Source organism: Canis lupus, chromosome 4 (assembly GCF_003254725.2).
Source record: "Canis lupus dingo isolate Sandy chromosome 4, ASM325472v2, whole genome shotgun sequence".
Classification (NCBI taxonomy): domain Eukaryota; kingdom Metazoa; phylum Chordata; class Mammalia; order Carnivora; family Canidae; genus Canis; species Canis lupus.
In genome coordinates, this window is record NC_064246.1 from 15,103,578 (window position 1) to 15,129,721 (window position 26,144).

Here is a 26,144-nt window from a genome sequence, read left to right on the forward strand (position 1 = left end):
ATGGGGTCACAGAGTATCTACAGCAGGAAAGATGTAAGAAAAAAAAAAGAGATGAAAGACAGATGGAGAAAATAAAAGGGGAACAAAAAGGGAGGAAAAGGGGTGAACATCTGCCAATCATGATGTCTCACCCTAGCTGCCTTGCCCAACTCTATGGCTTAGAATGTCATCTAAAAGAAGATCCCCAGTTTCCATAGCCTAGAGGCAAACAGCTGTTGCTCTTGGCCTGTCAGTGGATAATAACTTTTTGGGACTTGATTAGAGCAAAGACCTCTGTAAGCATCATCACATTTCTCACCTGGATTTGCCAGCAATGGTAGTCCTTACTCCAACATTTGAAATGTCTTAGTAATAAATAAATAAATGCATTCATTCACTCATTCATTCATTCATTCATTCTACACATGGCTTGACTGCCCATTATGATTATAAGTTCCTCAAATGTATTCATTCATTCAACATTGAACCAAGTTTGTTATATGACTACTGTATATGAAGCCCTGGGCTAGGCCTTGGAGAAACTGAAGTGAACAAAATAGATGTTATGTCATAATCCCTGACTTCATGTTATTTCCAGTCTGAAAGGGAAAACAGACATTAAAGAAATATTTAAACACTTTAACTATAATTCTGCTGTGAGGGAATAGTATGGACACTATAAAAGCAACCAGATTTGGTCTTATCGAGCCCCATAGACTTGAAGGTGGAAAGGATTTGTCAAGCAAAAGGTGGAGGCAGGCAGAGTCAATAGCTACATGAGGGCCTGAGATGGGCCTCTGGCATGACAAAGCTCAAGAAAGGACAGTGTGGCCAGATAGGAAGCAAGGAAGGGAGCAGCAGCAGGTGAGTATGGCAACTCACAGAGATGACCCTTCTCCATGTCCTACAATTACTGCCTTAGCACCTAGCAAAGAAAACCTCCAGAACCTATGAATAAATGCAACTTAGAGTACTAAAAGCACACTCAACTATTGGCAACAAGATTTCCCCCAGCATGGAATTCATCTTTACCAAGTAGTGTGAGATTGGGTGAAATGGCTTCTGCAAATTTGATTATGCCAAGTACGGCCTTGTAGAACTAGAAAATTCACAATGAAGATATGATCTGATCTGTCATAACCACTTTGTTATTATTCATCTGTCTTGTGGCAGTAAAAACAGTATTGGGATTGCTATTGAGCTGAAGACTTATGGAAGACTCCGTAAGGGATACAGGAAGGGAGCAATGGTATTGGTGTCCAGGGCAGAAGCTGTAGTGCAGTAAAGAAGCTGGGAAGGAGCAGGAAAGTAATATCCTGAGACTTCTCTCTCTCTCTCTCTCTCTCTCTCTCTCTCTCTCTCGTCCCTGCAGTGCCTCTGGTTGCAAAACCAAACTGCAAGTCAGTCATCAAAGAAGCTTGGATGACCAGGTCCTCATAGTCTACCTCCAGGGCACAGAGAGAGGAGGAAGGGGAAAATGAGTGGATCTGGAAAGAGAAATAGAGCAAATAGAGAACGGTCAGCATAAGTAAGATGGGAAAATCTGGTGTTACTGTAAGAGGAAAGGGAGGGAAAATTGCTCTGAAAAGTAACACATAATACATAATGGAATATATCATGCAGTATACTCTGTGATCAATTCACAAATATATCTACTTTTAAATCTTATACTATATGTCGACTATAATGTATATATTGTATACATCATATAAATATAGAAGATATATCTACACATGCATGTATATAATTATATATGTAGTTTATGTACCTTCATACGTAGTTAGATTGAGGATAAATTTGCATGGGCAAGATGTTCTAGCCATAGGGATGGCTAATGCAGAAAATGAAAGGGGCACTGACCTTCTTTGCTCTCATTGTTGTTACTTCCATATGTCTGGCACCAGCAAAGGGCTGTTTCCAAGTGGAAAGGGCTATAAACTGACTCTAAAGTCAGTCCTCTGTGAGGTGAATGCCATAGACGCTTTCTGAATTGCATTAAGTTCCCCTCTCTCTGGAAAAAACACCCTGATTTGCAAGAAGTGGTCCCCAACAGTCATGTTTATATGATGGATGCTGGTTTTTAGCACATTTGCGCTTCTCTACCACCTCTGTGCACCAAAGCCTTGCCTTGGCTTTCAGCCTCAGTTCAAATGTGGTCTCTCCTGTGGAACATGACCAGCTCTCCATAGTCACATCCTTTATGTCTCACACTGATCTGTCTCCTCGGAATGTAAGACATGTCTTACATTCATTTCTATTTCCTCCTAATGGTCGACATAAATGAAAACAAATGAATGAGATGAACTTGTTATTTTAAATGTTCATGAATGCTTGAATCATTCTATGAACCCCAAAAGGCGACAGCTCAAAACCAAGGGGCATTCTTACCTAACTGGAGCCTCTCTCTGACTTTTTAAGATCAGAATCCTTGTTGAATTTATAGCCTCATTTCCCTTTGAGGGAGCAAACAGTAGGAGAGAATCAAGGCGGAAAAGAACTCCCTGTTCTGAGAGTATACAATTCCAATTCTAGAGTCAAATGAAATCAAGAATACAGTGAAAGACACAGATGAATCGAGACATGCATGGAAGTGTTGAGGAATATAATGCCACTCTTTCCATCCATCATTGACAGCAACAAGCCCAGGACGGAACCATGGGCAGAGAACAGAGAACTTCTCAGCCATGGATACACCTCCTTACCTGGTAGCTAGAGGAGATGCCAGGTGCTAAGTGTCATTTGAGGCCAGCAGTCCATAGGGAGATCACTAATCTATAGAGGTGCCATAACAAAATGTGACCTAGCAAACTGATGTCAAAAAGGACTCTTAATCTCTATTTTCACATGCATAAGTACCTGTACGCTGCATGTCAATGAGCTTTCCCTAAGCAGCCAGGCCATTGAAAACCATTTATGTGGTACTGGGTATGTATTTTAATGGCATTAGTCTAAAGGTCAAGCAATGCAAAGAAAAGCAGCCAGGAAGCCAGCCAACAGCTCAGGCAGGTAATTGAGCATGCAAAAGCACTCCTCTACCATAGGGGTTAGCCACATTTTTGTTTATTTCTCCACTGCATGGTGTGGAAACAGAATTCTTTTATTTTCTCTTCTCTGTTTATGTTAGAAAGCAACCATAAAGATAAGGATTATGCTTCTAGAAATAATATTACTATTGTTGATAGTCTATCAGCAAAAGTTGGGCTTTCACTCTTGAGGAGATTCAGGGAGAGTCAGGTATCAGCTCTCAGAACAAACCTCAGGGATCACAATGAAGATTGGAACAAAACTGAGAACAGAGGTGGCGCTTTAAAAATATGGGAATTCCCAATCTCTAATTCCTGTTTAGAGACCTGGTAGGCCGGAAGTGAGGCAATACTTTTGTAGTTTATTGCAATGACTGCCTGCTGCAGCCATAGGGAATGACATCCTTCCATCTTTCATCTGTCCATTCATCCAACAGAACATATATGTAGCACATGAATAATAGTGATAATAATATGTAGCTAGAATATCATTTATTTCTCATCACATTCCAGGAACTGAACCCACTGATTTATATAGATTACCTCATGCCAAACTTATAACAGCCTTCATATATTCCTATTGAACAAAAGCAGAAATGGAGACTTAGAAGAAATGAAGTAAGGCTGCCGGAGAAGCCAGAGAGTAGCGACTGGAGCTAACCCAAGCCTGACCACCGAGTCCAAGCTCTTAAGCTCAACACTGGTCTGCTTATCTTCTCCCATGCAAGACCCTGCTAGGTGCCATGGAGGATGCTAAGCAGAGAAAGGCACTGCCCTCAGGGAACCTAAGAGTCACCTAGACAAACAGAACAACAAAAGGAACTAGGAAATACTGGTGAGAAAACGGCATCTTCCCCAAGGTTCCAAAGCTCAACAGGTCTTGGAAAGACTTCACAGAAGGAGCATCTGAATAAATTCTTTGTTATCCATGCTATTAAGCCAAAAGGAAGTGTAATAAACTTTTTAAGAATTAGAAATGTATGGGATGAGCCCTGGGTGTTATACTATATGTTGGCAAATTGAATTTAAATAAAATATTTTTTAAAAAAAGAAAGAAATTAGAAATATATCTCCATTGGAGTGCGTACATGCGCACATGCATGCACGCCCACACACACACTCACACACAGGAACTTTAAAGATGACTAGAAATTATTTCTCTGCAAAGCTTTGCTTAAGCTAATTTCAAAAATGGCTCCACATTCCTTCAGAATACATCAGTTCGCTGTGAGTCCAGGTTAGAAGGATGGGGGAAGAAGAGGCAAGATTTTTTTAATTCCCTCAGAGAACGACCCACTTGCCATGGGTGCTGAGGATGGAGCCCTTGTAGTGTACCATGCTTTGTGCTCTAGATATCATAGCATTTTACCCTCAGTCTTTTGAAGCAGTTCCTTATTTTCCATTTAATGATGAAAAACCAGAAGCTCCAAGAAGCTAAATAATGGTCCAAGCTCACAGAGCAATAGGTGTGATGCTAGGATTTGAGCGCTGTTCTCTGTGACATGCGACTCCTCACTAGCCAGTATTGGTCCTGAGCCCATTGCTTTCATTCCAACTACGGGGTGGCTCAGCCTTCCAGTAGACACTAGGACATCGCTGAATGGGGATATTTCCCCAAACTCTTCCTTTTCCCCCAAAGGAATCAAATTGTTTTTGTTTTTGTCTTTTAACGAAGGAGGAGAAAAAGGAGGAGGAGAAAAAGAAGAAGGAGCGGGAGGGGGAGAAGAAAAGAAATTAATTTAGGATCTGGAATATGTCAGTCACGTATTGTGCTAATTTATTTCACAAAAGTAATATGCAGGCAACATTTCTCAAAATTACCGAGCTAGGAAGGGTCAAATGTTGATCCTTCAGGACCTCTGCTAGAGACAGAATGGGGAATAAAGATGTCAAAAAAACAAGATTAACAGAGGCAAATGCCAAAGGTACAGAAGAAAAATGAACTATCCCCCCAAAACCTCCTTCGATGTACAGAAAGCTGAGGGCGGTTGCCCTTCTCTCCCATGAGTCACCAGGGACACTGTCGCATCGCTTATCAGAGGAACAAGCTGAAGGCAAGCGATCCTGCATGCAGAAGGGACAGACTAGACGCACAGATGTTGAAGAGGCCGTGGGTGCCTGATGACATTTAGCCCAGAGTAGCTCAGAGGGAAGCTCAGGCCCCTGTGGCTCAGCACAGAAGACGGGCTTGCACTATCTTTGGAATAAAGTCCTATGACTGGTAGCTGAGAGCTTCCCAGTCCCCATACCAGAGCTTGTGGAAAAGATGGTAATTCCCTAGACTCTGTAAGCCTTTTATTGGAAATCAAAAATCTTTCAGAGTAGGATTTCCAAGGAATGTGTAGTTGATAACAACTGGCAGACAAATCTGCGGTGATTCAGAGGGGACTGACTCGGGCTTGCCTCTTCACAGATGCAGGGAAGTGTTCAAGAATTTCCTTTAAGGAAGCAGAAAGCGTCTCCCCCCCATGAGAATACCAGCCACTCAGGACCTGCACTGAGAGAAAGGGGAAAAGATGCAATCCGAAGGTTTATGTGTTTCACTCAGGCGATGGAGAAAGAGGTCCTCTGGAATGTTCCCAGAAGACTGAAGTAACAAAGTTCATTAGAAACCAGCATCTTACAGATCCCACACCAAAGGGCTCCTGTGGTGGTCAGAAAAGAGAGGCATCATCTGATAATCAGCCAGGAGTAGGAAAACACCGTACTGAAAAACTATTGTGTGTAAAGGGTTCCTTCTCTTCTTGGGGGGACAGACTCAGAGGGCAAAATGGACTGGAGTCATTAAACTATCTCAGGCACACGGAGCAAGCGTCAGCCTGGCCTGAAAAGGTCCACTTACTGAATGGTCCAGAGAGAAAACCAGAGAGGTACCCACTGACCTGCGGATCCATATTTCAGAAGGTCTGCTGAGGCAGTTCTCTTTCTCACTCCCTCTATTGGTGGCCTCCACAACGGGGTGAAGTGTGGGTGGGCAGGGCCCAGGCTGCAGTTCACGACAGCCCCTGAATCTTCCTCCTCAGGCTCCCTCCACTGGCAAACTCACTGGCGGTCAGAAATGGATGAGGATATTTCTGGAAGTGTCCCCTGTTCTTGCTCTGCTCCCACTGTTCTGCTCTGGGTGTGAAATCAGTCTCAAAAGACAAAAAGACGCAAGGAAGAATCTGTCTAATTAGGGAGGACACCTCCCCCCTTCTGCTATCCCCTGCCCTATACATGTATCCCCCTTCTGCGAGGGTACAGGCCTCTGGCAACCGACTCTTCAGCTGGGACCCTTGGCACTACTGCCCCCTTCACTCACTCTGCTGAAGAACCAGAACACAAAACAAAGCAAAAATGCTTGTCATCTGGGAGCAGATGGGAAAATCCTTTCCTAACTCCATCAAACTTCATGTACGGATGAGAAAAGAGGCACAGGATGGCACAGGAGAGCCAGAAAAGTGCCCCTTGGTTAGACCCAGCCCCCAATATCAGTTTGGTTCCTAGACTCTTGGCACCTCCCTTAGATAAAAGTGGATACCATTCAGAAATGGGGGGTTCCCAAAGACTGAGAAAGAAGTTGGGCTTTTATTAGCTATTACTGAATATTTATGTCCCATTTATCACTGATTGTTGGCTATGAAAAAGCCAGATAAGGAAATTTGGCCTGGGGCTTTCACCAGTAACATGCCAGCCTATCAGAGGCCCCATTTCTGAGGGCTCCGACTGAGACAAAGGTCCTTTGTAAACTCTAATGCCCCAGAGCTCCAGCTTGGAGCTGGGTTGCTGCAAACAGAAGGAAGAGAGTGAGAGAAAAGGAAAAGACAATCTTCTGCTTTTCTCAGCAGAAACTTGGTATTGAGAGCAGGGACTTGTTTAAAGGAAGGACTGCCGGGGAATGATGAGGACCAGAACATGCTAGAACATCTTTCACAGATGTCCTTCCTGGCCTGATAATTCTGCTCTGACTGGGCTGCACGCTTTAGTTTGGAAATCACCAAAATAAATAATTATTGGAAATCTACAAATACAGATGCAGAACTCAATATGAATTTCCAAGTATGTCACTCAGGTGGACCTCTGTTATTGTCTCTCCCAGATCTGGAGAGGTTAAAGGCCTTTCTTTTGCTTTCTTGGAGGAGAGTGGAGTAGAAGGGAAGGAAGAAACTGGATGAGAATATGTTCAAAACAGATTAAGAACTCTGGTGATTGTTTTTAGTCTGGAGAGAGAAGACTCACTTTTTGTAGAATTAGTGCTCACCTAGTTCCCCCTATGCGGGGGATACCCCCAGAAGGACACATTATCTGCTTGTGACACGTCATCCGCTCTGGTCCACTTCTTTTTCCCCCCTGAAGGGATGGACCATCTAGAATAAAAAATCAAATCCAGGCCAGAGAATTGGGAGCAGACAAGAGAATTCAGAACTCAAAGCCCAGCTCATGAGTGTGAGAACTAAGATGGATTCAATTTTATCATTTCCTCGCATTTATCATTTTCATTAGCACCTGCTGTCTCCTGGCAAAAAAGTTTTAGAGCTTCTTTCTTCAGAGTCGTCAACAGGGGGAGGAGCTAGAAACATTGCTTCCATCCTTCCCTGGACCGAATAGAGGGAAAGACCCCAAAGGGAAGGCTAAGGCACTCGGCTGAGTCTGGGGGCCAGCAAGAAGGTAAGAAAGAAGAACGTAGGGAGCCAGCCGGGCTGAGCCTCACAGGCTCCCAGAAAGCCACTCTGGGGTCCCCATCAAAGGCAGCGAAATGGATCCAAGTGTCCCATCTTACCTAGTCACTCAAATCACCTGTTGGACTGTTCCCCTGGAAAAGTATCAGGCATTTAAATTTAAATTTTTCTTTTTGTCCAAAACTATGACACTATATTCGCAGAGTTTTTAAATTCACATGGTATAACTACAATTAGCAGTCCTCCAACTCACTTCAGCCCTGTCCTCTTGCTCCCCAGAGGCCACCACACTCAACCTGTTGAGCCCTTGCTTCTCCTAGGTGCCGCTATACTGGGAAGCAATATGCTTACAGTGCTGTTTCTTATTTATTACTGTTACACATTATTTATGGGTTTCCTGCCAAAGAGGATAGGAACTTTGCTATTTTATACACACATATCCAGCTTTCCTTCTCTCATCACCCCAAACTAGCAATATTATAACACCATTCAGTCAATAGCAATGGTTGGAGGTTCACATTATAACTTTGCAAATATCGTTCACCATTGGCATGAGTAGTACACTGAGCTCGTGCCTCCGTCTTGGGCACCCTTCATATCTCCCGGAGAATTGACTTTGAGAACTCTTCTAAGTTCTGGGTGAAGAGATGTCTGGCTCAATCTCTTTGCTTCCTCATAAACACAACAGTCCCCTCCTGAAACTCTGCCTTTGTTGGCGTTGTTCTCTTGCCTGGCGGTCTTCCACCTTTCCAGATCCCAGCCATCATGATACCTCAGGTTCCATTTCCTCCGCGAAGCCTCACCCCTCCACTGCTCTTCTTCTCCTCTAAATGTCTGTATGATTTGCAGCCTGCACTACCCACTGGGCTGTTAGGTCTTTGTGTTATTCTTGCCTCCCTACTACTGTGAGTTGTCTGAAGGCTGCTCTCCTGCCTGTACCTCCTCCGTATCCTTTGCCCTTGGGAAAGCCCCTCTACAGTGGGGTCCTCAGTGCATTCTTTGAGGCTGTTCCTCAGCTTTGATGGAACTATTTCTTTGGAGATCGTTATTTCTGCCAGGGAAATTTCTGTCGACAGATTCTCTGTGACAATCAGTTTTCTCTTAAGCCCTCCCCCCTAAATAGAAATGGTTTGATCATAACCCAGAAGGAATTGCAACCAAGCTAAAATTCCTCAAAGCCATCATTGACAGTGCATTCTGCCTTAAATGCCCCACATCTAATTACCATCTTATCCCACACTGTCTCCGATAGCTGTCTTCTCCGTTTTTACTGCCTCTCTTCTCTCTCCCTCTCTCTCTCTCCCCCATCCCCCATTCAGGTTTTCATTTTCTGTGGTCTACACTTTGCAATAGCTTCCTGAATCACCTCCTCCTTCCTGTCTCCCACTCCTAAACCCACCTGCCAGATAAATTTTTCTAAGGCGTGGTTCATTTCTGCAGTGGTTCTTCAATGCTCTCCTGCCTTGCAATCCAGACCTTTTGCTTGGCATTTAAAACCTTCCATTCGGTCTTAGTTCCTATAACTCTCATCTCACCCTCTGCATTGCCTCCAGCTGGAAGACTCACTATTTTCCAAACACACTTCCATGCTTTTCGGCCTTAATGTTTATTCACATGATGTTCACCATCTGGCATGCTTCTGCTCACCATGCCTGCTTTCTTCTCCACCACGAAGTCTTTCCTGCTCTCCTCAACTCAGCCAGATCTTCCTCAACTCTGAATTCCTGTCACTTTTCATTCCTATCTTTCTACAGGGGCTTGTTACATTCCACTTTTGATTATCATGATCTGTCGGTCTATCTTATCTCCCTTAACATGAAAGATCACAGAGGGCCAAGACTTGGTCATTTCATATTCCATTCTCCACGAACGTGGCAAATTGTACAGATTAGGAGAGGCAGGGGTTGAATAAATGTTTACTAAGTAAGTGAATGAATGAAATAAAACTGCATCTTCTCTTGAACCTACAGATACTTCAGAAGACCATTCTGATAGTCTTCACTCTCTGTGGCAAGTGGCAGGGATGAGTTTCAACACCCAATTTCTGGTGAGTAGAGGAGTCTAGCTAAATTCTGTGGCTTGCCAAAAAATTATGTTCTAGCATTAAGTTGAGTGCCTCCTGCTTTGATGCAGAGCCCAGGAGGTCACGCTGTTTCCCGATCCAAAGACCCTCTTCGGGATGGGGTTTCAACTCAGGGAGACCATAACTCAGAGCTGTCAACACTCAGATTGCCTCAACCTCACAACTCAGCTGTAAGTGCAAAGCAGCGCTCTTCCCTCTGTAAGTGGAAAAGGAAGTCTAGGTCTATTTTTACAGAATTGAGGGGGAGGCAAGAGGAAGCATTTCATTTAATTTCTATTTCTTCTCTTGGCCTCTAACTTTCTGGCCAGAGTTTTCTATTTCCAAAGCTTTGTATTATGTAAACATAGGAGGGCCTTCTCAAAAACAGAAGCAAACTCTACTAATTTCCAGTCTCCCTTGTGGCATTCTCAGAAGTCCTGCTAAGCATCTTGATCCCAGGCAAATATGTCTCTGGCTACAAGTCACTTGTAAGCAAGTGATGGTCAATCTTGGGTCAATAGATTCATTTGATTCTGTGTACCCAAGATATTTACAGTACTCTTTAGTTGAAAACTTTTCTAGAGAAAAATTATGTTGTCCAGGACTTTTCTGTTAGGCCAATTTACACAAAGCCAAACATGTTTCCATTGAACAAAGCCTGCCAAAGCCAAGAATAATTCTTAGGGAAGCTTCTTGTAACTCATCTCACAACTTCACAAATAATTTACAAAAAATAACTTGACAGCTACATCATCCACATCTTGATGCTGCATAGACTATGTAGCCTGAACTCATTCTAAGTGGTAGACTATCCCTACCTGCCTCCCTATTAAGGAGATACAACAGAAGGTAGACAAACACACAGGTGCAAGCTCCAATGAAGACTATGTCATTTTTTAAATCATCCAACACAAACATACCTTTGAGATTGCTACCAAAGCTGGACAACCTTCATAGTTCTGTATCAAACAAGGAAGGCTGGGCCCATGCCCTAGAGATCTAAGATCTAAGATTAGAAGGCTCACCTTGATGCGGCGATGAATCAGATGAAATTATAAGAAAACAAGAATTATTTTTATTTTCCCTGTCTTTATCCCACATACCTCATATCCCATTCTCTACCCTCAGGGAGAGAATTTCTGGAGCCAGCATACTATTATGTAAATGAAGTACATTAGACACCTTGGAATATTCTAGATTCTTAGTCTTCCAGTGTACCAAGGGTGGTAGCAGATGGCACAGGACCCAATCTGTTTTCAAACATTGCAGTTGTGAGTGGAAACAGGCACTTTGGACAGATTCCAGTTTGTAGATTCAATGAAGAATAACATAAGCCTCAGATTCCCCATTGGTAAAACAAAGGAGGTTGGGTGAGATATGCTCTAAAGTCCCTTCCAGATCTAATATTTTATGATCTTCAGTGGTAAAAATGCAAGGATTTGAAATGACCAGTCTCATTTCTCCCATTAAGCCCCGGGTGAATCAAGGGCCAGTATTACATTGCATCATCTCTTGTACAGTAATATGTGAATGACATTACACAATGCCCGCTTTTATTAATGGGAACACTCTTCCAGCAATAATGCAATACCCTTGAGCTCATTCTGGCCTTCTTTGTTAGTACCCAACCCAGTTGCATTGTCAGGAGCTACAAGAACATGACATAGATGTTGGAAGCAGGAGCAGTTGAAGAGGGCAGGCACATCAGAGAATGACACAAACTAACAGCCCATCGTCTTGTTCATGCTCACAGTGAACGCTTAGTGAATGCCTGGTGACTAAGAGTGAGTAATGTAGAAACACTAGTGGACTTGTTAACTGCCTAGAGTCAACACCTTTGCACCTTGCTATTTTGTCAGGGCTAAGTCTCAGCGGGGATGGGAGGGAGGGAATCTAGATTTAGGAGTACTTTTAGAGTTCCCTTATGCTGGGGGCGCTCATCTGTTGGTGTTCCATCTCCTAATTATATGGGATGGAGTCCCTTTCATTAAATATATATTTAATTTAAATACATTTTTAAATTAATTTAATTATATATAATCATATATATAATAATCAATAAATCATTAATAAATACAATATAATTTATATATCTCCCAATCCTAAAAGATTTGACACAGGCAAACTTTGAGCCAAAACTATACACTCGATTCCTGATTTGGACTTCTGTCCTATCAGCTCTCTAGCGCAGGATGCACTAAAACAAAAAGCAGAAATCCCCAATATCTCATCATGTATCTTCCCTGGATGGCTCTAAGCAGCTTTTCTTGCTTCTCTCCCTTGGAAGCTCCCTGACCCCCTGAAACTGCCTGCAAACACCAACTCCCCTACCCGCACCAGCAAAGGTCACCAGTGTACAGCTCTGAAAGGAGAGAAGGAGCAGTCCGCAGTCTTAGACAGTACGATCTTCTTCTGTTCTGTACAAATGTCTCACCTCCCTGACCTCAATAAGGGGTTGAGTTCAGCCTTGTCTTTTAATAGCCTCATTATGCTATTTGTCTTTGGAAAACAGAAGTAGCCAACACCTATCCTATGCGTGATAATTTCTCATATAAAAATGAGCCCTCTATGTACCCATTTTCACAAGACCCTTCTTTGAACTGTTTTACTGAATTGACTCACTATTATTTGCTGGGACCATCATCCTCTTTCCTTTGGTCTCTGAGTGCCAAGTAGCAGGAGAAGGGTAAGAGCTAGGCAGGGGCCATGGTGCAAAACAAAACCAACTGGCCATATAGAAACTATGTTTCAGGAGAAATAAATTTTGGTAATAAGCCACTTGCTACATGGAATAAGAAGAATGTTAGGCTAGAATAAATTTTCTGTCCATTTTGCCCTACTGTCTCTCCAAATCATATCAGATTCATAATGTCAGAGGAAGAGCTAGTTAACACTTAACACAGTGTGACACCCAGCACAGCTCCGTCCTCTGAGGTTCTGACTGATTTCTCTCTGTGCTCTTTCCTTCTTTGTGGATGTTCTCTTCTTGTCAACTCATATTTCACTATTCTCTCTTTAAACATATTGAACAGGTTGAGATCCCTCAGCTATAAAGGTGTGGGGTGCACTTGGCCTTGGACTAGCTTGGAGGACTTTTATTTTAGGGAACTTAAAGCTGACATCTTCCTTGGAGCCAGCCATTTGCAAACCTTTCACTTCATTTGTAATTGAAAAGTAGTTAACACTGAACCCAAGTCTCTGCTTGGAAGTTCACCAGATCACCTCATTAAGAGATATTTGAATTTCTACACAGCTAGATATTTAAATAATCTGTAAGAAGTAGAAACACAAAACCTAGAATGGCCACTTATGTGATGAGGCTGAGGTGAAGCACTCAGATGAAAATTCTTATAATTTTATAAGTCGCACAAATTCTTAGAAATTCCACAGCAGTGTATGAAGAAATGGACCTCAATAGGTCCTTTAATAAATATCTGAGGCATTAAGTTATGGTTGCCTTTCAGGGAGCAGGTCACAGGGAAAGACCTGTGTTGATGCTACTAGTGTTCTCTAGAAGGTCCAGGGCCTTGGCATGATCTTCGGATATTTGATCTGTTTTGTCCCAAAATAGTTTTTAGAATCATCCCCAGGAAATGTCAAATGTATATGATCACCCAGGCTTCAAAATGTGACTTTGGAGCCATGTGATAGGACCTGACCCCAATACAGGGAAGGTTGTCCAGGCAGCTTGCACTTGAAGGTATGTGATATATCTGACAAAGCTCTTTTGGCTTTTGGATTAAAGGATTCTTCATTTTAACATGACTACAAAAAACATCAAACTTTCCGGTGTTTCTTCTTACCAGGGACAATGAACCCCACCCCTTCTCATCCCATTCCACAGGCTCATCTCCCTGAGCGGTTATTTTGCCTACCATTCTTCCTGGATCTCAGGGTCAACCTTGAATGTGGTGAAAGTCAGAGACAGGAATGGGACAGTGATAGAGTATAACATGCGGATAGGGAAATGCTGCTTGTCTTACTTGATAAACAAAATATTTGTAAAAATTACTTGTTAATAGAACACAGCTTTTTAAAATTTTTGGTACATCCAAATGGGCAGCATTAAGATGTTCTGCTTCTTGCTAGACAATCTGTGGGGCCAGTACAGTGTTCAGAGTTAGAACTTTATGAGACAACAAAAGCTAGTATCCAGGCAATATCTCCTTCTCCACACCATACTACTGTGGGACTTGGAGCAAGCCAGTTAGAAACACCTCCCTCTTTTACCAAATTTTGAATGGATGGAAATATAGACACTAGAGACTGTTTGTTTTTTGTTTATAGATTCAAGTTAGTCTGGGAAGTATGAATTAGATGGGCAGCCCCAATGATTTCCTAATTGATCTGAGTAAATTAGACTTACCCAACCAGGCACTAGTAGACCTGGACAACCTCAGGCCTATCTCCAGGCAGACAGGTGGCTCACCTCCTGGCAGAGGAGGAAATGAGCCTGACCCAAGAACAGATGCTCTAAGAAAGTGTGGGAAAGATATACCATACTTACACTAATTAAAAGAAGTATGGAGTGGCTATATTCACAATAGACAAAGTAAATTTCAGATCAGAGAGTATTACCAGAATAAAGAAGATCTTTCCTAATTATAATGGGTCAATTCATCAAGCAGATATAACAATCCTAAACATTTCTACATTTAATAACAGAGTTTCAAATTATAAGAAACAAAAGCTGATAGAACTTAAAGAAGAAATCTATAATTATAGTTGGACCTATAACACCCATAACTCAGTAATTAATAGAACAAGTAGACTGAAAATCAGTAAGGATATAGAATAGGCATCAGTAAATGAGTCTTTGGACCAAATCCATTTCATGGTGGGTCAAATACAGCAATATCCATTTATATATTTTCCTGCTGGGATCCCTGGGTGGCGCAGCGGTTTGGCGCCTGCCTTTGGCCCAGGGCGCGATCCTGGAGACCCGGGATCGAATCCCACATCGGGTTCCCGGTGCATGGAGCCTGCTTCTCCCTCTGCCTGTGTCTCTGCCTCTCTCTCTCTCTCTCTCTGTGACTATCATAAATAAATAAAAATTTAAAAAAATTATATTTTCCTGCTGCAACTCCAGATATCAGTAGTTGTGACAGGGAATGTATGGCTCACAAAAATGAAAATATTTACTATCTGGCCCTTTACTGAGAAAGTTTATGGACCTCTAGACCCCTGAATGTAAGACTAGACAACACTATGAATGAACACGAATAATTGACATTTGTAGAAATCTCCACAACACAAAAGAATATACACGTTTTTCTTTTTTTTTTAAGATTTATGTATTTATTTATTTGAGAGAGAGAGGGAGAATGAGCATTCAGTGGTGGAGGGGCAGAGGGAGAAGGAGAGAGAGAGAGAATCTCAAGCAGACTCCCCACGGAGCATGGAGCCCAATGCAGGGCTCAATCCCAAGACCCTGAGATCATGACTTAAGATGAAATCAAGAGTCAGACACTTAACTAAGTTATCCATGTGCCCCTAACATACATGTTTTTCAAATGCCTATGGGACATTTACCATGATACACCATATTTGGCCTGTAAAAAGATCTCAATAAATTTTAAAGGATTCAAGTATTCAAGGTATAATCTCTGGCCATAATGTAATTACATTTGAAATTAATAACAGAAAGCTATCTTGGAAATTCCCAGATATCTGAAAACTAAAGAATTCCTTTCAAATATCTCATAGGTCAAAGAAGAAGAAATCAAAAGGAAAAATATTTTTTCAATTACATGCAAATGAAAAACACAACAAAATTTGTGGACTACTGCTAATACAGTACTTAAGAGGAAACAGTGCATAAAATGCCTAAATTAAAAATTTTAAAAAGGTCTCAAATCAGTGACCTAAGTTTCACATTAAAGAGCTAGAAAAAACAACAAATTGCCCTAAATTAAACAGAAAGAAATGAAATCAGAACAGAAATAAATGAAGTAGAAAACAAATAATGAAAGCTGGTTCTTTGAAAAAAAATCAATGGAATCTATAAACCTCCTGCTTGACTGATAAGGAAAAAAAAGAAAAAGACACAAACCATCAATGTCAGGCATGAGAAAACTGATATCACTACAGACTTTACAAACTCCCACAACTTACTCAAGAAAAATAATCAGAACATCCCTAAAACTATTTAAAAATTAAAATTGTAGTTTAAACTTTTCTCACAGAGAAAACTTCAGGCCAGGTAGCTTCATTATGTTTGAATTCTATCAAACATTTAAGGAAGAAATTATAACAATTTTATATAAATTCTTACAGAAAATTGAAGATGAAGGACCACTTCTTAACTTATTCTACAAGACTAATATTACTGTGATACCAAAGCCAGACAAAACCAACTTGTTTATCCCAGGAAAGCAAGGTTGGTTTAACATTCAAAAATCATGTATATTAAAAACTATAAAGCATCATGGAGAGAAATTAAAGAAGACAAATAAATGGAAAGATATACCTTGTTTGTAGGTCAGAAGTCTTAGTATTGTTCAGATAAATTTTCCCACAATTGATCTATAAATTAAACACAAACACAATCAAAACCCACGCAGGCTTTTTTTTTTAACGATCTATTGTTAGCAAATATTATCTATCGCGTTTAATCCTTATAAGAAGTCTATGAAGTAAAAAAAAAAAAAAGAAGTCTATGAAGTAGAAATTGTTATTATTCCCAAAGCTAGGTAAAGATTCCATGCCCAATATTTCAATGAGTAAGTGGTAGAACTGTGATATGAACTCCATTTGACTTCAGAATTCATGCTCTTATTAATCACTCCACCATATGTCATAATGTGCTTTCCAGGAAAACAAAACACCAGGTGCCATAACTCTGAAAGAAGGCCAGGAAACCATTTTAAGAAATCTAATTTAGCAAGCAAATTAACATTTAAAAATTATAGTGATGAAGATTTAGAATGACTTTTCAACACTCTGCAAGCACTCACAGACTTTAATCATTCATTCATTAAATATTTATTGAGTGTTAAGTATAAGACATGCTTCTTTATACAGTAATAGTTTACACCCCAATATTTGATATGTGAGCATCAGATCATTGAGACTCTTTATTAGAAACAAAACTCTTAGATTAGTGTAGACTAATTTAAAATAATAAATGGCATTGCTGTGTTCTAAAACCCATTTATTTTACAACCTCAGATTGACCTCTCAATTGTTTCTGAGCTTTGACTTTACCAGACTGCATAAGGTGTATTTTTAACATAATAAAACATAATTCTAGCTAAGCCACAGAGGAGAAATCTGTCTAACTCATTGGCTATTATCACAGTTTTATGCTTAGTAAAAAAAGAATACATATATTGAAATTTAGTATGTCAGAAACAGAGCTTGAAGCCTTAAAGTATATTTCATAAAGTAAAAAGTTAAAATCCAGTATTCATTTAACTGTAACTCCCTAAACCCTTACTCCATACATCTACAGAACAATGTACAATACAGTAGACCTCCTTATCTGCAGATTCACTTTCTGCAGTTTCAGTGGCCCACCATTGACCAAGGTCCAGAAGCAAATGATCCTCCTTCTGAGGTATTACCAGAAGGTCACTAGTAGTCCAACGTTACGTCACAATTCCTACATTGTTCACCTCATTTCACCTCATCACATGGGCATTTTATCATCTCACATCACCACAAGAAGAAGGGTGAGTACAGTAGAATAAGATATCTTGAGAAAGAGACCACATTCACAGCATATCATTACAATGGTCCTATTTTATGGTTAGTTATTGTTGTTAATATCTTACTGTGCCTAATATATAAATTAAATTTTATGATTAGTACATATGTATAGGAGAAAACATAGTATATACAGGGTTCATACTATCTGTAGTTTCAGGCATCCACTGAAGGTCTTGAAATCTATCCCCTTGAGAATAAGGGGAAACTACTGTAGAAGTTGTTTTAACCCACCCCCACTTAACCAGTTCACCAGATTAATTAAGATCTCTATTTTTTCCATAAAACACACTGACTGATGACCAAAACATGCTAGATACTTGGAACTATAGACAACTCTGCAATATGCATTTCCAATTAACTCGTCTGCTTTCTAAGAGTCAATTCTATTTGTTCGCAAATCTATTTTTGTTGGTTCTATTTGTTCCTTGACCTTTGTAATTTAATCAAGTATTATATAAACCCATGTAAGTACACAATGAGTGCAAAAAGAGAATTGTTGCTGAAAATATGTTTGAATTAATAAGTATAAATTATTAGAAGTTTTTCCATGAAATTACAGATTCTGAAATTCTTTACTCATCACACAACTTTGCAATGTCTATAAATTCCTTAAAGAGCCCACTTTAAGAATAATGAAACTTGGGACGCCTGGGTGGCTCAGTGGTTGAGCACCTGCCCCCCTGGCTCAGGGCATGATCCGCGGTCTCAGGATCGAGTCCCACATCAGGCTCCCTGCCTGGAGCCTGCTTCTCCCTCTGCCTACGTCTCTGCCTTTCTCTCTCTGTGTCTTTCATGAATAAATAAATAAAATCTTAAAAAAAAAAAAAAGAATAATGAAACTTAAAAAATAGGTGAGGTTTTTGCAAGAAAGATGACAGAAAACTCCATAAGCAAAGATGCATGGTCAAAGATGAAGCCATGACCCTGTGTGAAAGATTTTCTAAAGAGTGTACATTTATATATTTTAAGTTTAAATAAAATAATGAAAATGTATGTAGGTATTATTATTATTCCTCACTCTAAGTTACTTTTTAATTTAACCCACAAACTACTAGTTTTAAGAGCATAGAATAAGAACACTTCTACTAAATTAATGCCCTCAGGTCAACTCTAGATCAAATTGCAAGTTAGGAGAATTTTTTTTTCTCCTATTAGAATCATACTTCATTTGACATGTCTGCTTCTCTCCCTAACCCCAGGCCCCATTACTCAATCAGTACCTATTTGGTCTAATTTAGTAGTGCTAAGATTTGATTGAGAATCAGAATTATCTGGGGAGCTTTAGAAATACCAATTTCCCCAGGAGCCAATCCCCAATGCTTGTGAATGGAAGGTAAGGCCTGGGGATCTGCTATTTATAAAGCTTTCTAGATGATTCTTACCATCAGCCAGGTTTGAGTACTCCTGCCCAGTCATACTGAAAAATAAATGACAGAGTAGCCCTAAAAATTACCTGGTAGAACAAAATGACAAAAGAGTTATAGATACATGCAGCTGACATTTCATCTCAAAATGTTTGTGGTTTGAAACAAATGCATGGGGGAGAAGACTCTGGAAGGAAAAAAATATAACCCTCTTAGTCTCATATTCTAGGATGATGTTCAACAAAAGGATAGAGCGGATTTTCTCCACTTGCAAATTGTGAATCCTTGAAAAGACATGATTTTTAAATAACTTTCAACTGTAGTAGAACTCCTCCTTCGCGTGAAATCTCAGGTGGAAAAAAATATTCAAAACAAAACAAAGAGTACAACTGCAGCTGATGCTGGAGGTGAGGGAGAGTCCTGCCCATCTGGTGCCCCCATTTCCCTGTGGAGGCCCCTGCATGGCTTCCTGGAAATCTAGGAAATCATAGGCAACATTTTATTTTATTTTATTTTATTATTTTATTTTATTTTATTTTATTTTATTTTATTTTATTTTATTTTATTTTATTTTATTTTATTTTATTTATAGGCAACATTTTAAATAAACATAGGTATAACCAAATTCTACAGAGAATTGGAAGTTCCCTCAGGAGGCAACACTAGATCTCATCATCCAATAGCAACTCTCTGGACCCAACAGCTGCTTTTAGGGTAGTGCTGTCAGAAAAGCCCCACTGCCATACTCATAGTGTAAAGATTTGCTTCTCCTGCTGCCTACTGACTTCCTACTCTAAATCTACCTCATAACTTCTGCTTATTGAAAACTTCTACTCATGGATTCTGTGCACTGCCTTTTCTCTGTACCACTCTACTGTCTCTTACATCTCTTGTTATCTCTCACAAATGCCCAAAGAATCTGATTGTGGTGCCTCAATAGTGTATCTTTTGAGGCAGAGCTGTTGTGTCAAGCTCTCTTATGGGTCACAGGCCAACTATAGATATAGGAATATATTTGAATCAGTTGCTACTGCCTAGGATATTTTGTTAATGGTGCCAGGGTAACAAGGCCATATGATATAAAGCATAGGGACATATTCCTAGGGGACCACTTTAACTTGCTTTTTTTCAAAAGTGGGTTGTGGGCGGCAGGTTCTCAGATCAATATGACAGTACATTGGGGTGTCAGAATCAATCCATAAATATAAAATTTAAACCATAGTATATAATAAATAACTATAATAAAGCTGCAAGTCCAAACTTATCTGAGCTTACAATAATGAAATTACCAAATGTGAGTAAAAAGATAAAGGCAAGAGGAGAAGCATAAAAGAAAAATTGTGAGTTTTTAAATGGATAGACATTTCCCTCGTTTTAGGTCAACATTGCAATATGAATAACTTTTTAAGTATGCATTCATTTAAAAAGAGGACTCTCTCCATTTATTTCCACTCTTTCTTACATTAGGAAAATCTGACTATTTTTCAATGGAGAAAAAAATTTGCAAGCACACATTATGAAATATGAAGAATCATGGGACTAACTGACCACTTCAGTGATTAGGAAAACTGTAAACTATTTTAAAAAGCAAATTTTTCACTGTTCTTCATTAAGGTTTGATTACCTCGCCCATTAGCATTTGGCTCTTATTATGATTGTGAAATACTGTAGATGTTACCACTAATGGATAAGGAAAGTTGACATGGTTATCTTGATTAACTCATCAATAATCATTTGGAATAATTTTTCTTCATTCAGTGAATGGATCATTCACATGCCCTATTATAATTGTGTACATTGGGGTGCAAGAAATTAGCATAAAAATCATCTACCCTGGAGAGCTAGTTTCCACTTCTAATACCAATAAAAGTTAGTTCAGAATAACATTTGAAGGCTTTGTCAAATGAGAAGAAAGGATTCCTTGGCCACTTTTTTTTTCTGTAACTCTATTATATACAGATTTTCATTTTTAGGGTCCCCCACTATAAGAGCAAAATTAGAAATGTAACAGCATTCTTAAATCTTCCTTCTTGCTGCTTCTTTCTGCTAAGATAAAATATTAAGCAGCTCAGGGCACCTGGGTGGCTCAGCTGGTTGGGCATCTGACTCTTGATCTCAGCTCAGGTCTTGATCTCAGGGTTGTAAGTTCAAGCTCTGCTGCATTGGGCTCTGTGCTGGGCATGGAACCTACTTTAAAAAAAAATTAAGCAGCTCTTCTACATTCTACAACAATGTAATAGTGACTTTCTGTAAATAGAACATTGCAAAAGGATACTACTTCACACTCATCTTCCTCTGATAGGAAAGAAAGAAAATGATGGCTTTTGGTCCCCATTCTCAGAATGGTATTGAGATTTTAAGTGCATTTCCCTCGTTTGGGCTTTCTGTCTCAGCCACTGCCAGAAAAACTTAGAAACACAAAACTTTGGTTCTGTAAGGTGTCTTATAGATCACCTCATCTAATCCAGAACAGAAAGCTGAGACTAAGTGATTTACCCAGTCATTTATTTAGTAAACCACAACATAGGACCGCTCATTTGAATCCTTTGACTTAAGTCCAATAATTGCTTCTTTAAACCACAGGACATTACAACCACAAATACCCTGAACTTGGCACCAATCCAGACATAGAAACACTATAGGAAAGGTAGGTAGGGGACATAGGAGACTTCCAGATTATTCTTCCCTCTGTGGCAATATTTTCTTACCCGGTTCTCAGGAACTCAGACAATGACTTCAGCTGTTGGCTTATCTCCAAGAATCCTTGGCATTATGTGTGCATTTGTTTTCAGGCATAGGTGAGTATATCAAATACTGACTAACATAATCCTGTGGGATTTGAACTCTGGTCATCCTCCCAGAGTTTACCTCAGATGATTGAAGTAAACAATAACCAGTCCAGGATCACCAGTGCAGTTCCTCCATGGACAGGCAAAATTCTCAAGGAAATTCACTTCCATGGCCACAAACTGGCCACAGACTCATAAACAAACTCTCTAGTTTACAATGGGGAGAAGACGTGTGTGGGTCAGCAGCTTACAAATAATGCCATTTCATGACAATTGGCCTTGATCTGGGCAATGTTATATATAACTAGATATTGATATCTTTGGGATTTTGGAACTACTTGACAAAATCCATAATGCTAGAACTTTGGGACAAGTCCTTTGCAACAGAAATGTAATGCAAGCAACATATGTAATTTTAAATTTTGTGTTAGTTACCACAATAAAAAACTAAAAAAGAAAGGTGAAATTAATTTTAATAAAATATATTTAACTCAGCATGTTCAAAATAATATAATTTCAATTTTTTATTTTAATAATAAAAATTATTGAGGTATTTACATTCTTATATTTACACTAAGTCTTCAAAATCCAGTATAGATTTTATATTTACAGATTACCTCAATGTATATGCTCAGAAATGCTTTCATAAAATTTATAGTTAAAGAATAAATTCCTGGGCACCTGGGTGGCTCAGTTGGCTAAACATCTGCCTTTGGGTCAGGTCGTGATCCCAGAGTCATGAATCAGGCTCGCTGCTCAGTGGGGACCTCCCTCTCCCTCTCTCTCTCTCAAATAAATAAAATCTTTAGGGATGCCTGGATGGCTCAGTGGCTGAGCATCTGCCTTTGGCTTAGGTCATGATCCCAGGGTTCTTGGATCAAGTCCTACTTCGGGCTCCCCACAGGGAGCCTGCTTCTCTCTCTGCCTATGTCTCTCCCTCTATCTGTGTGTTTCTCATGAATAAATAAAATCAATCAATCAATCAATAAAATCTTTAAAATAAAAATAAATCCCTGTGCCCAAGTTGTCCTAAATATACTTAAAAGTTTTCCAACCATTAATCAATTATTCAAAAATCAATTCCTTAGTATTTGCATCCAAATTGACAAAACTGATTCTTTTTTTGTTTTTAAAAGATTTTCTTATTTGTAAGTAATCTCTATATCCAACATGGGGCCCAAACTCACAACCTCGAGGTCAAGAGTCACATGCTCTATCAATTGAGCCAGCCAGGTGCTCTAAAATTAGTTCTTTTTTCAAGAAAATTTGATTTGACTTTGTAGCAAAAACATATGAGCTTTAAAACTACGTCTATACAAGTTAAATAAATGCAATCTCTCCTGTGTTCACTCATGATTATTAACATGAAACTCAAAAACATATTTATCAATTGAAATACAATTCTAAATTTATCAATATCAACAAAGTGTTCAAATTTCACTTGTACTGTTGTCAGCCGATTTTCATGAAAATGCTCTTCACATTGATTCATGTTATAAAAATGTGAAAATCATTATTAATTTGTATTATGAAAATTTCCCATTTCAACATAATTGATCTATTTGTCTACCTAGGTCACAAATAAGTTTTTCCCTTTCCTTGGAGCTAGTTTTAAATTTAGCTCATTCATATGCAGTGTGATATCAGTTGGAAAATGTAAATTGTACTATCATTTGCATCTTTGATAGTTGAATATTTAGCAAGCATTCCTTTTGTTCTAAGAAAGTCAGAGTTGACAATACAGTAGGACTGTAAAACTCTTCCACAACTCAACCAATGAGCCCTGGCAAAGAACACAAGATCATTAAATTCATTGTCTACTATTTTTTTCAACAGTTCCAGTAAACTGCTGATGATTCATAGCATTTGCACATGTATATTAAAGTATTTTAACAACTATATCCATAACACTGTCACAGAATTTGTTTTAGCAAAATAAGCACAAATAATGAGCACAAATGTTTTCTAAATATCATATATCTCATGTAAGAGAAACATCAATCACTTGTTTTAAAGTTTCAGTAAATTTGAATTTTTGATCTAATACAATTGAAGCACCAACCATTATGACAAAAAGTAACTTTTTTCAAATATAGCTGAAACTGTTCTTTGACAGTTGTAAAAGATTAGAAGACTATGTACAGCATGCGTTTAATTTTAGGTCACAAATTGACAATATTTCTTTGAAAGATAATGTAACTGAAGTATTAATTGGTCAAAGTCTCTCATGGTATCTAAAACTAAAGAAAAATTTTTATAATTTTGAATCAATTGATATTTTTATATTGTTAGAACAATCATGTTTGGGGAGTTATTTTGGGTTTATTTGAAGATTTTTCAGTTTTTGTAATCTTTTTTAGTCTTTTCCTATCGAAATTTCTATCACTGCAATAATAACTTCTTTTACCCCCCTCCATCTAAATCCTGTGTGTGATGTGTGCATTTATACATGTGCAAGAGTGCAAGCAGTCTTATACCTGGCCAAAGTTATAGTTCAGATCATCTTAATCATTTTTAGGGGTGGTTGGGTGGCTCAGTTGATTGGATGTCCAAGTCTTGATCTCAGCTCAGGTCTTGATCTTGGGGTCATGAGTTTAAGTCTGGCATTGGGCTCCATGTTGGGCATGAAGCCCACTTAAATAAAAAAATAAAACTTTAAAACCTCATTTTTAAATAACATATTAGACATTAAAGTCAAATTTTAGGTGCCTCCTCTCATCAAATTTTGACTGTAAAGGGGAAACTTCTTATCAAATTCACTATGCATTTGCTAAAAGTCTCTTAAAATTGTCCAGTCTTTTATGTTAAAATATAATTTCTCACACACACACACACACAAAAACAGATTTTTCACATTTCTCTGTCACTGCAAATTGCAACTGCCATTCACTGTGAAATATGCAATATACCTTCCTTCAGTATCTTTTTTCCTTTGTCATTGTACTATTTCTGCATTTCCACTTGATTCTCTATCAGTAGGATGCCTTCCTTTTAAAGTGCATTCGCATTTATTTTTAACTAGACAAATAATTGAGTTATTTTACAATTAAATAAGCAATTCAATTTATGAGTATTACTGTAACTCATGCTATTTGCATATAATATTCAAATAAACACATTATTGTTTTACATCAATGCAGAGAAAAAAATTTGAACTACATCAATCTGTTGACACCAGCTACTTGATTAGACATTATATATGACACTAGGAATAACACATGTGCTCAATACATGCACTATGAAAAGTGTCTGACCCAATGCAGTAAAGTGAAATGGGGCCCTACCAAAAAAATAGGAAAATACACGGCTTTGGTTTTTAATTTAAATTATTAAAATTAAATTAAAAATTAAGTTCTCAGTCATCCTAGCTACATTTCAAGTGTTCAGTAGCCACCTGTGGCTGGTGCCTACCATATAAAGCAGTGTGATTGTAGAGCTTTATGGACAGTATACCCAGTTTGAGAACTGATACATGTTTGTTGTTTTTGTATACCTTTCTTAATAAATTCACACATTAGCTTAATTTTTTTTTTTTTTTTTTTTTTTTTTTTTTTTTTTTAGCTTAAGTTTTAAAGGCTTTAAACTTTTCCCCTGGATCATGCTTGCTTCTCTGGAAGCTGCCACTTGTTGAGGATATGTAGGTAACCAAAATATCATTCAGACTTTCATAGCAGAAATAGAAAGGAATAAGAAAACATTTACCATTCGTGCTTTCTATTTTTTGAACATTGGTGTTATCTTCTTTAAATACTGGGAAATAAAAACAAAAAGAAGATGGCTTTTTAAAATTAAGTATTTGTTTAAATACTTTGTTAAATTAGTAAAAATCTTTTCTTTCTCTTTCTTTTTTTTTTTAATAGAGGGAGAGAAAATAGGGGAAGTGGGAAGGGGCAGAGGGAGAGAAAATTGCAAGCGGGTTCCATGCCTAGCCTGGAACCCAATGCACAGCTCAATCTCACAACTCTGAGATCATGACCTAAACTGAAATCAGGAATTGGACCTTAACCAAATAAGCCACCCAGAGGCCCTCAAATCTTTATATTTTTCTTAAATATCTAATTGCTTACTGTTCTTCTAGTAATAGGATGCCCTAGCTTTTGTAGCTTCGGGTCACTTTCTTCCAGCTTAAACCCAGCTCCTTCTTAACCTAGTTCTTTGGACCTATTCCTCTCCTGCCAACAAGAGCTGTAAGTTTCTTGGTGACTTTAAATAGCAATGAAATAATAATAAGCATAATATTTGGCATAATAATAATAACTTAAAATCATAGTAATGTGAAATGATGCATCACGTAAAATAATTAAAACCTAGAAACAACTCGAATACTCAACAGTAGGCAGGGAGTTAGTTAAATTTTGGCATATTTACACAAAAGAATGTGCCTCCGAGTTGAGAAATGATAAATTAAATAAGTATTTATTGACATGGAAAGAAGGCTATCAATGTAGTGAGTAAAACAGCAAATTCTATAGCAATACATACTGTATGATCCCACTGATGGTTTACATATACATAAAAATACATATGAATATATGCGTTTTATAAATGCCTGACAATGT

The 26,144-nt window shown here is 38.8% G+C and overlaps 1 protein-coding gene across 1 annotated transcript in view; it reads right to left on the bottom strand.

The window, feature by feature from the left end:
* Window positions 1–17,258, bottom strand: part of EGR2 (early growth response 2) — a 104,543-nt gene extending 87,285 nt beyond the window's left edge. The window contains exons 1-2 of the mRNA XM_049108973.1: window positions 17,198–17,258; window positions 16,192–16,247 (exon numbers count right to left, since the gene is read on the bottom strand). The gene's annotated coding sequence lies outside the window, so the exon portion shown is untranslated. The remainder of the gene's footprint in view (window positions 1–16,191; window positions 16,248–17,197) is intronic.
* Window positions 17,259–26,144: the final 8,886 nt, after the last annotated feature.